Genomic DNA, 11,950 nt, shown 5'->3' on the forward strand with positions numbered 1-11,950 from the left:
AGTTTGCTTCTTATCCCCCTTATGTTTTGATGAAAAATGGAGAAGTTGTTTGGATTATTACCTATTTTGGTGGTTTCTTCTTTCTCGTGCCTGTGGTTAAAAAATCCTTCAGATGAGGAGGACACACAACTTTACGTTTACCTCCTGTTCTCTGTGACGATGTCGATTTTTCTTCAGTAGATGCTTCCTTCTTTACTGAAGATGATGAAACTGTTGACTTGCTTGTTGATTTACCTTGAGCTGATGCTGTCAATTCCCTTGAAGATGATGAAGCTATTGACTTGCTTGCAGGTGGGGATAACATTGCTGTTGCTGTAGGCTCCAGGGGTTGTACTGCTGTTGCAGCTGGTGTTTCTGCTGGCAGTGATATTTTTGACGAACTGCATGTAGGCAGGTGCACAAGTGGTGTTGCTGTAGGTTCACAGAGTGGAAATGCTGCCTTTTCTTCTTCTGCAGTACATGTAACCATTGAGTTATCTCTGTTTGGTGAAGAAACAGAATCATCTGAGCATCTAGGTACTGAAACTTCTGATCCATTCATTTTCTTCGTTTTTGTTATTGAGCATACTGGCAGAGGGATTACAGCACGACCTTCCACTGTGTTGCAGTTAATAGTATTTAACAATTGTTGTAAGCGGCAGTAGCGCGCACAAAAGCAAGCCATGCCGCGAGCGGCGACAGGTCGTAAACACGCATTATCAGAATGCGACAAACAATGCATGACACAGTACAATAACGCTTTTTCAGCTTAGAGTGATGTAAACACCTATAACAAAGAGAACGGCACTTTTCAGATCAAAGAAAAATAAGCAATCGATTCAAACGAGACGAAGCACGTGGAATAGGAAGGGTCCCTTGTAAATACGGACGGAGCGCCTGACGCATAACAATGGCTACCTGATAAAGCTTAATTGCTATGTTTACGACTCGAACCAAACTACTGTAACTGTATCATCATTCATTCGACCTAAATTGTATCTCATATTACAATGGACCAACTTTGTTTCGATTTGGAGGTGTAAAACTTTTCTCTCCCTATGAATTTCGAGCCCCAATTTTAGATTCGGGAAAATAGTTTCTCCCTTGATTTCGAGTCTCATTTTTCAGGTGCGTATTAGATTCGAGTAAATACGGTATATACACAGTGGGACACCCAGTGTAATGAAGCTTGATGATGACTTTACGTAACAAAGTCTAATTATACCCAACATGTAAGTAGTATTATTTCAATAACTTTTAATCTGACATTGGAATGGCATAATTATGTTAAATTGTGGTCTAGAAATAATTCAAAAGTGAAGATCGCTTAAATACTGTTTACTGGATAACCGGTTTCAACACACTTAAGGTGCCATCATTGGATCTGTGAAGATGACAGGTTTGAGGGAGGGCTTACACGAGTTACACTATGTACATTACTATTAGCACAGTACCACATACCTGAATGTAGCTTCCGTCTCTAATGACCTCGTTGTTGACGGGACGTTAAACACTAACTACCACCAACACCACCACCTGAATGTAGCTTAACATTTATAAACCATTTGGATATAACGATACATGAGGCAGACCAGCTGATATAAAATCATTGTCACAAAAAATAAAAACAACTGCTCTCATGGTCATTCTTTTCCATCAGATATGTAAAACCGAAGTCACAAGACTATTTGGTACATGACCGCTGCTCGACTAACAACGGTCGGCATCACACTGCCCTATTCCGCACCAGTTTACCTGCTGCAATTCTAGTGGTTCACAACTGGCCACTAGATAGCGCTGTCCAAGCAGTGCACACAGTCCCATGGTGTAACCACTCATTACTGCTACAATACAACTTTACTATTATTGTTAATCAAATACCCATGCGAAGAGCACTTTCGCATACACTTACTGTACATACTATACATGCTGTGCATACTATAAAGTATGTCCATTATAGAGTAAAAACATCTGAAGCAAAGGCATTATCCATATTAGCGCCATACAAATTATAATTTACCCTTATTCATATATGGAAGTCAGGAATTTACACATAGTAAGTTGTTTATAACATGACTTAAATACAATGTGTTGAGTGATTAAAAATATATGTTGGACTTTACCTGTCTGGGCACTATGGTCTTAGGTATTGTAAATGCTAAAAAAGTACTAACAAGCTATAAATGGCTCTCACCATCTATACGCTCATTATGAATGTAGTATGGACCGACTATGAAAACCTGCATAGGCACATGAAATTGAGGAAAACCAGGCCAGAAACAAACTGAGGGGGCACAGGAACAGGGGGGGGGGGGGGGGGATAGACATGTGCACCACAACGCACAGCCACTCCACATGTGCTCCCATCGGCATGGAACTCATTCAGCCCATTCAACTCACCGAATGGGGAGTAATGGAAAACATATCACTACAATACCAAGAAAAACCCCATATGTACAGTAAATGCCTGAGAAAGTGCTCTTCGCATGGGTATTTGATTAACAGTAATAGTAAAGTTGTACTGTAGTAGTAATGAGTGGTTATACTGTAGGACTGTGTGTGCACTGCTTGGACAGCGCTATCTAGTGATCGGTTGTGAACCACTAGAATCGCAGCAGGTAAACCACTGTGGAATTGGGCAGTGTGATGCTGACCATTGTTAGTCGAGCAGCAGTCATGTACCAAATAGTTTTATCTTGTGACATCGGTTTTACATATCTCATGGAAAAGAATGACCATGAGAGTAGTTGTTTCTATTTTTTGTGACAATGATTTTATATCAGCTGGTCTGCCTCATGTATCGTTATATCCAAATGGGCTATAAATGTTAAGCTACATTCAGGTATGTGGTACTGTGCTAATAGTAATGTATATAGTGTAACTCATGTAAGCCCTCCCTCAAACCTGTCATCTTCACAGATCCGATGATGGCACCTTTAGTGTGTTGAAACCCTTTAGTGTGTTGAAACCGGTTATCCAGTGAACTGTATTTAAGCGATCTTGGCTTTTGAATTATTTCTACAACAGAGTGATCACCACACTACGCACTATGTGTTCACTGCAAAATTGTGGTCTGTTTCACTTTCTGAGCATTTGTATAAACATTTCTTTCAGTGTTGTACTTAATAATTGCTTGAGGCCAAAATCGTAATAATAATATAAAGAAGTTTATACTGTTAAATGGCAGAAAAATCATCCAAAGATTTCTCTTTTTTTTATTGTAGTTATTAGTGTAAAGGAAAAATGGATTCGTAGGAATTCATAGTGTTGCAAGAAAACTCACCAGATAGTTTAGTCAATAGGCACATAAACAAGACTACATTGTTCCACTACTGCCTGTATTCCACCAATGACTTTATGTTACCATATTAACCCTTTGAGAGGCCCTGGGAGATATACTTACCAGTAACTGTATTTGTTTACTGCATTTATGGGAATATGTCGTACCACTTCTCTACACTCCTGGAATCTAGTGCCATTCTGTGCATCAGCTATATTTTCTGCCTGTTGTGAATTATATGTTTTGGGGTTGTGGGAAAATTCACACTGCCAAATAATGATGTTTTAAAGCGCATTGGGATAAATACTTACCCCACAATAGTTTCTCCATGTGACACAGGAAGTATAATTACCACAAAATTAATACTTCTTTTGTGGACTTTGGAAAATGTACTTATCATCAACTTAGTGGTTCTACAATGTTCATGGGAATACGTCTCACCAATTCTGGTTGTGCCTGACAGCTTGTGGTAGAGAACTGCACCAGATGTATAAAAACTACTGCAACAATCAGTTTTTGTTTCTCATGAGATCACTACTGTTGTCAGTTGCAAAGTTGGAAGACTGCTTCATTTCTGTAGTATATATTATTGTAACATATCAGCTTGTTTCTTTATTGTGTGCTAAATGAAGTTTCTGGGATTTTTTCACATTGTAGTGAAGTAAGTGTCGATCATTGACTAGTGATCGGGAGGATTCCAAAACAGAAACTGATAGACTTGCAGTTGATGAATTATTTTCATACACTTTGCAGGACAGTTATCTGTTTTGTTTCACAGCCTGATAACAACAATAGTGTAAACAGTGTGTGTGCCTGTGCACATTGAAATGATACCATAAATCAAGAAGAGTTATTGGCAGAAGAAGAACTGTCAGATGATACCGCTATTTCCAACTTGCTTCACAGTGATACGCAAGGAAAACCAGTTGGAGGTAGTTCATTGACAAAATGAAACACAGAAAAAACTTCCTTTTTATTAAGTGCTGACATATTAGATGATGTAGTTCAGCAGTCAAATCAGTATCTGGAGCAATCCAAAATCAAAACAGCATTCTGGTCAGACCTGAAGTGATGTGATGAATAACTGGAGAAATTTATCTGTAGACGAGTTACATGCTCGAATTCATATGAATAGCTTGACGGGGATCAGTGTGTTACCAGGAGTATTGCATTATTGTAGTTCTGAACCTGCTCTAGGTCAGCCCTATATATCAAATCCTATGACATGGAAATGTTTCAAAAATATATGTAAACTATTCATATAAATGACAACAGGATGAATCCTCCAAGAAGGCATTCAAATCGTGATAAACTTCGTAAGGTCAGACCACTTATAACCTTTGTGAACAACACAGTTTGTAAGCTATACACTGGCAGTAAGGTATTTACTGCAGATGGAAGAATGATAACTTCAAGGGACAGATACCACACAAGCAGTATATGCCTTTAAAACAAGGGTACAAAGTGTGGCATTTAGCTGATGCGAAGACAGGCTGTGTCACAAAATTTGATATTTACACAGGAAAATAGGATGATAGGTCTACAGAAAATTCTGTTGGAGTATGAGTAGTCATTAGCCTAACACAAAACCTGAATCATAGTGGCAGCATCAGGGGTGGCTTTTGAGGTAGTACCACTGTGCCGTGGCACCACTTGTATAAAAAAGAAAGAAAGAGAAATCTATGCGAATTGCACATAAAACATTTTTTTGGAGTATGTATTTTCTGATTTGAAGAGCCGTGTTTTTCCGCGTGTGCCCTCGCGGTAGTTTTCTGAAGCTTGGAGCCAACTGCAGATTGTCACTGTCTGCCCTCATAAGCACTGACTGAAGAACTCAGCCATCAGTTTCTATATGCTTCTTAAGGTGCAGATGAAGCCACAGCTGATCTGAGTCAGAGCTTTAAGTTTCTTCCGTCAGAGGGCAGTAAAGTGCAGAACATATAGAAGCACGATCTGCCATCTAGTGATCGTGTTAGAATACATTGAGGTGCAAATTTCTTGTAATCAAGTTTTACAATCTTTCTGCATGTTAATGCTAATGCAATCCTAAACACAAATCAATGTATAATTAAATCGAATACAGAAATAATACACTTAAATACTGTTATAAATAGCTATATATAATTTGAATATAATTATGCCCTCAGACTTTGAAACTAAGGGGCATTATTTCAATATTGGTATGTTTCACAACAGCAGAGCTACTGCTACAGAATGAAGAAACTAACATTTTCACCACCTGTTGAGTATATGTTTTCCAAACAACAGTGTAGTGTTTCTGTTTATACTTGTTACGTTCATGTAATACAGTTCTGTACAAACACATTGTAGTTATTTTGAGGTCAAACAATGGAAAATCCAGGATGGAATGTCACAATACCAGAGAAGGAAAGTTGCTACTCACCATGTAGCGGAGATGCTGAGTCGCAATAGGCACAATAAAAAGATTCACACACTTATAGCTTTTGGCCATTAAGGCCTTTGTCAGCAGTAGACACACACACACACACACACACACACACACACACACACACACACACACACACACGCACACGCACACACACTCACTCACATACACATACACATTCTCGCAAACGCAGCTTGTACACACGTCTGCAGTCTCAGAGAGCTGAAGCTACACTGCGAGCAGCAGCACCAGTGCATGATGGGAGTGGCAACAGGGTGGGGGTAAGGAGGAGGCTGGGGTGTTGAGGGGGAGGGATAGTATTGTGGAAGTGGTGGACAGTGAAGTGTTGCAGCTTAGACAGAGGGCAGGAGAGAAGGTGCGGAGGGGGGAGGGGGTTAGTGGAAAGGAGAGAAATAAAAATAAATTAAAAGACTGTGTGTGACAGTGAAATGATGGCTGTGTAGTGCTAGAATGGGAACAGGGAGGGAGCTGGATGGGTAAGGACAGTGACTAACGAAGGTTGAGGCCAGGAGGGTTACGGGAACATAGGATATATTGCAGGGAAAGATCCCACCTGTGGAATTCAGAAAAACTGGTGTTGGTGGGAATGATCCAGATGGCACAAGCTGTGAAGCAGTCATTGAGATGAGGTATATCATGTTTGGCAGCGTGTTCAGCTACAGGGTGTTCCACTTGTTTTTTGGCCACAGTTTGTCGGTGGCCGTTTATGTGGACAGACAGCTTGTCGGTTGCCATGCCTACATAGAATGCTGCACGTGGTTGCAGCTTAGCTCAGTTCACTCCTCCATCCAACTGTGATCCACTCCTACTGCCTACAAACTACCCCCTGTTAACTTTCCAGAATTTCTTATCCTCGAACCTTGCCTCACCATCATTCCCAAAATCCCTCATCATGCATACTAACCTTACATACGCAGAAAGAACCACAGTCCTCAATCTAAAAACTGATCCCGATCTTATAATCCTACCTGCAGACAAAGGCTCCACCACCATTGTTTTGAACCACAAGAATTACGTGGCAGAAGGACTCTGTCAGCTGTCAGATACTTCCACCTACAAACCATGCCACAGTGATCCCATTCCAGCAGGATCTCCAGTCACTAATCAAATCCTTAGGCCCATCCCAGAACCTCTCCTTGGAGTCCATCTCTCCCCTCATCCCTACCACTCCCCATACTGCTACCTTCTACATGTTTCCTAAAGTCCATAAACCCAACCACCCAGGACGCCCCATTGTGGCTGGTTACTGTGCACCCACTGAGAGAATCACTGTTCTCGTAGACCAACACCTTCAATCTATTACCCAGAACCTATCCTCCTATATAAAAGATACCAACCATTTCCTATACCGACTCTCCACAGTTCCTTTCCCTTTACCACACTGTGCCCTGCTTGTCACTATTGATGCCACCTCCCTGTACACTAACATCCCTAATGCCCATGGCCTTACTGACATCGGACAAAACCTTTCCAGACCCCTATGGATTCCAAACCAACAACCTCCTTCCTAGTCTCCATGACCAACTATATCCTCACCCACATTTACTTCTCCTTTGAAGGCATTACCTACAAACAAATCCATGGTACAGCTATGGGCACCCGCATGGGACCACCCTATGCTAACCTATTCATGGGCCATCTAGAGGAATCCTTCCTAAAAACCAAGAATCCTAAACACCTCACCTGGTTCAGATTTCACTGATGACATCTTTGCTATCTGGATTGAAGGTGAGGACACCTTATTCACATTCCTCCAGAACCACAAGAACTTCTCCCCCATTTGCTTCTCCTGGTCCTACTCAACCCAACAAGCCACCTTTCTAGATGTTGACCTCTGCCTCGGAGATGGCTACATGAGTATCACCATCCATATCAAACCTACTAACCACCAGCAATACCTCCACTTCGACAGCTGCCACCCATTTCATACCAAGAAGTCCCTTCCATACAGCCTAGTCACCCGTGGTCATCACATCTGCAGTGATGAGCAGTCCCTCTCTAAATATGCCGAGGGTCTCACTGAAGCCTTCACTGACTGTAATTACCCTCCCATCCTTGTACATAAACAAATCTCCCGTGCCTTATCTTCCCAGTCTCCCACCACCTCCCAAAGCCCCACAGTGTGGCCACAGAGGAGCATTCCCCTTGTAACTCAGTACCATACGAGACTGGAGTAACTGAATTACATTCTCCGCCAGGGGTTCGATTGCCTCTTGTTGTGCCATGAAATGAGAAATGTCCTACCCACTATCCTTCCCACCCCTCCTACCATGGTATTCCGCTGTCCACCGAACCTACACAATATACTCGTCCATCCTTACACAACCCCTGCTCCCAATCCCTTACCTCATGGCTCATACCCCTGTAATAGACCTAGATGTGAGACCTGTCCCATACGTCCTCCTACCACCACCTACTCCAGTCCGGTCACTTAACATCATGTAGCCCATCAAAGGCAGGGCTACCTGTGAAACCATTCTTGTGATTTACAAGCTAAGCTGCAACCACTGTGCAGTATTCTATGTAGGCATGGCAACCGTCAAGCCGTCTGTCCACATGAATGGCCACCGACAAACTGTGGCCAAAAAAACAAGTGGAACACCCTGTTGCTGAACACGCTGCCAGACATGATACCCCTCATCTCAATGACTGCTTCACAGTCTGTGCCATATGGGTCCTTCCCACCAACACCAGCTTTTCTGAATTCTGCAGGTGGGAACTTTCCCTGCAATACATCCTATGTTCCCGTTAGTCACTGTCCTCACCCATCCAGCCCCCTCCCTGTTCCCATTCCAGCACTACACAGCCGTCATTTCACCGTCACACCCAGTCTTTTAATTTATTTTTATTTCTCTCCTTTCTGCTACTTACCCCCTCCCCCTCTGCACCTTATCTTCTACCCTCTGTCTAAACTGAACTGGAACACTTCACCGTGTGCCACTCCCACCATACCATCCCTCCCCCTCCCTGCCCCAGCCTCCTCCTTACCCCCACCCAGTTGCCACTCCCATCATGCACTGGTGCTATTGCTCACAGTGTAGTTTCAGCTCTCTGAGACTGCAGACGTGGGTGTAAGTTGCGTTTGTGTGTGTGTGTGTGTGTGTGTGAGAGAGAGAGAGAGAGAGAGAGAGAGAGAGAGAGAGAGAGAGAGAGAGAGAGAGAGAGAGAGAGGGAGGGAGAGAGAGAGAGACTGCTGACAAAGGCCTTAATGGCCGAAAGCTGTGAGTGTGTGAATCTTTTTATTGTGCCATTCGCAACTCAGCATCTCTGCTATATGGTGAGTAGCAACTTTCCTTCTCTGGTATTGTTATTGTGAGGTCAGGTAACTGACCATATACAGCTGTGTGCAAAGAGTTATCTGTAAGGGAAAATTCACTTGGCTGTGAAAATAGCAAACATGAACAAAATAAATGAATTATTAAAAACACCATTTAGCGACAGGACTCTCAGTGAAATAATTCAGATAAAAAACACTAGGTAGGCCACTCCTGAATCTGAATCTACAGCAGTAAACACAAAATCAGTGCTGTAAGTTCAATCCAAAAATTTGTCAAAAGAATGAATGGATTTGTGGCTATGAAGAAGCCAATGCTGTTTTATGTTTTCCTTGTGTGCTATTTGGGGGGAGATGTTCATTGGTGTAAGACCGGAAAAACTGATATTGGGCATATATGGTCTAAAATGAAAATACATGAAATGTCAAAACGACACTTCAATAATGTGTTTAGTTTTTCATTTCTAGGCAAAACCAACATTCAGCAGAAATTAGATTCACAAGGTAGACAAACAGTTGTCAGTCATAATACACATGTAGAAAAGAATGGATATATATTGAATTTATTTGTAAACTGTATTCAGTTCTGTGGTCCTTTGGAAATGGCTCTCAGGGCCACAATGCTTCTGATGCTGCTCAAAATAAGGGGCTTTTTCATGAGTTAATTCAGTTCAGTGTGGAACTGGATAAAGATCATAAAGTTCATCTCAGTCAAGCATCAGTGTTCAGAATGAACTACTGCAATGCATGTTGGAAGTGTACCATGATGAAGTTTGTAAAGAAATAAAATGCACAAATTATGTTGCAATAATTGTGGATGGAACCATGGATCTGCCTTGTGAATTCCAATTACTTATTGTTTTGTGTTATGCTCTTGAAAGAAAACCTGTTGAAATATTTTGAAACTTTGTTTATCCAGAAAGTCAGAATGCTCAAAGCTAAGAGTATTCTGAAAGAAACTGAACCATTAATTGATGATGACAGAGCAAAACTAATAGCCCAGGGTTACGACAGTGGAAATGTTATGAGTGGCAAGTCGGATGGGGTTCAGAAATTAATTAAAGACAAATACTCAAATGCAAACTACACCCATTGTTATGTGCTCAGTTCAACCTTATTATGTCTGTGGCAGCCTCTGTTAATTGCAAAGTCCGCATATTTTTTGCTCATCTTTAAGGTATTTTTTTCTTTCTTTCTTTCTTTTTTTCCCCCCCAAAGAGATCAAAAGTGCTGCATAGCATTATTCAAAGAAGCTTGCCCTGTGTGTGTGTGCCACAAGATGGAATTACTATTTGTGAGTAGTAAAAGATGTTTTTGAAAATGGGGAAAATCTCATTACTGTTATGGAAGTCATTCAAACAAGTGAAAGCATAAAACTATATTCTACTACTGAAAAAGCTGGTTCATACAAAGACTGCGAGATAACAAATTCATTTTCTGGCAATCTTTCTATAAGATAATGCCTCATGCAGACGTACTTTTTAATCAGCTTCAGAAGAAGATAACTGAACTGACTAAAGCAAAGCAAGACAACCAGAACTTTGAAGCGGTAATGCAAAACATCAGAGATGACATTGACTCTATCCTTTAATGAGCTTAGTTTTGCAAAGACGAAGTGATAGCTGACCAGAAGGCATGGATTCTTGATGGGCACAAGCAAGAGACGGTTTGGAAGTGTGCAGTGCCATCCTTTCTGAAATAAAATTAGGTTTTCAGTTCACTGGACACCTCACTGCAGCCAGCTTATTTAATGTAAATCCGTTTGATAAATACATCAAAAATTTTTTAAAGAAATACCTTGAAATTACAAACATATATACATTTCTGGAAAAAAGAAAATTGAACCATGAGCTTCAAGTCTTCTATGCCAGGCCTCAGATGTGAGCAGTTTCTGGTGCAATTCCGCATCTTTCGCTGATTCTGGAGGATGAACTTTGTGATATATTCGATGCGACTATTAAAGTTTGAAACTGCTAATCATAATGCCTATCTTGACATCAGAAGCTGAGCGGTGCTTTTCAGTGCTCAAGAGAAGTAAAACAGTCCTATGAAACACCATGGAAGACTGAGTGCCTTAGGGATGCTATCCTGTGAGGTCATTCGTGTGTAAAATTGAAGATTTCTATTTGAAAGTGACAGATTTATTTGCCAACAAGAAGTAGCTACAAATGGATTCCCGGTACTGTTCCTGCTAATTATCAGTTATTATTTTGAAGCTATATTTCCAAAGTGATGGAGTTGCTAATTTTGGTGAGTACAACACTTTTAGTTTTAAATGTTGGTAATTTGACTAAATTTGTTTCACAAAATCCAGATTACAAGTTCGAATAATTTATACATGCTCTATTATTCCTAGTACTGGCACTCATGTTGTAGCGGACTCTTTTCTGGCAGTTGGCCGTGTATGTAAAACAAATGAGTAGTTTTGGCTGTCGAGGGTAGGAGAGTAGAGTGTGGGGGCAAGCCATGCCACCTCCTCACAGGGCTGGGAGCCTACATCCATGTTCTGTGCTCCTGGGAAGGCAGAACCGATGTAATAATGGACATATGGCTCACTGATTCCATCTGTTGTTGTGAGAGTCATATTCGAACCCTGTGACAGAACAAGATTTCTCTATGCACTCATTTCAAAATAAGAAAAGAAAACAAGCAGCAAGGACAATTCAAAGCAATGTGGAGCACATAAATCATACGGTACAGGCTAGAGCGCAATGTTAGCTGAGGTTGCCAGTGTCACTAACGTGGTAGTTCAGGCCCGATCTCCACCGGTATCTTAAGCAACTGAACATCAAAACACCCCCTACTTACAACTGCCATGTAAAAGTGACCACACATACCCTGCAAGCAGAAGAATGGTGCAGCTGATACGTGTGCCTGCGCATGCATTTGTCTGTGCAAGAGAGATTTTCGCAGTTAGTGTTACGTTTTATATCTCATGCAGACATGCAAAAAAGATAGCTAAAGCAACCGTTCTCTCTCTCTCTCTCTC

The sequence above is a fragment of the Schistocerca gregaria genome, chromosome 3, assembly GCF_023897955.1.
Source record: "Schistocerca gregaria isolate iqSchGreg1 chromosome 3, iqSchGreg1.2, whole genome shotgun sequence".
NCBI lineage: Eukaryota > Metazoa > Arthropoda > Insecta > Orthoptera > Acrididae > Schistocerca > Schistocerca gregaria.